Raw genomic sequence first — 431 nt, 5'->3', positions numbered from 1 at the left:
TCCTAATGGTTAATATGGCAATGGCGAGAATGTGCTGTATAGTTGGGAACGCACCTAGGAAACAGTCACGGTTTGCTCTTTTCTCTTTGGCACCATCCTGAGAAGGAAGGATGTTCTTCCCATTTCATAGATGGGGAAACTGAGGCTCAGAAAAGCAAAATATTTTTTTCCAAGGGGATAGGGAGAGTCGGTGGCCAGTGTCTGCACTCCAGCTCAGAGCACTGGGCAGAAGAGGGGACACTGGGTCCAGACCAGATACCTCTAGTGCTCCGGCGAGGCGAAGGGTGCCGGGGCTCAGAGGGCGGACTGAATGGGAGAGGCCAGGGACGGAGCGCGCTCGGGGGTGGGGGGCGGTGACCCGGGGAGGCGGGGCGCGGGGGATGGTGCAATCTCCGGCCTGAGGGCATCAGGCGACTGCTGATTAGCCCAGG

Source organism: Galeopterus variegatus, unplaced genomic scaffold (assembly GCF_000696425.1).
Source record: "Galeopterus variegatus unplaced genomic scaffold, G_variegatus-3.0.2 Scaffold4500, whole genome shotgun sequence".
In the NCBI taxonomy this organism is placed as follows: Eukaryota; Metazoa; Chordata; class Mammalia; order Dermoptera; family Cynocephalidae; genus Galeopterus; species Galeopterus variegatus.
This window is presented reverse-complemented; position numbering follows the sequence as displayed.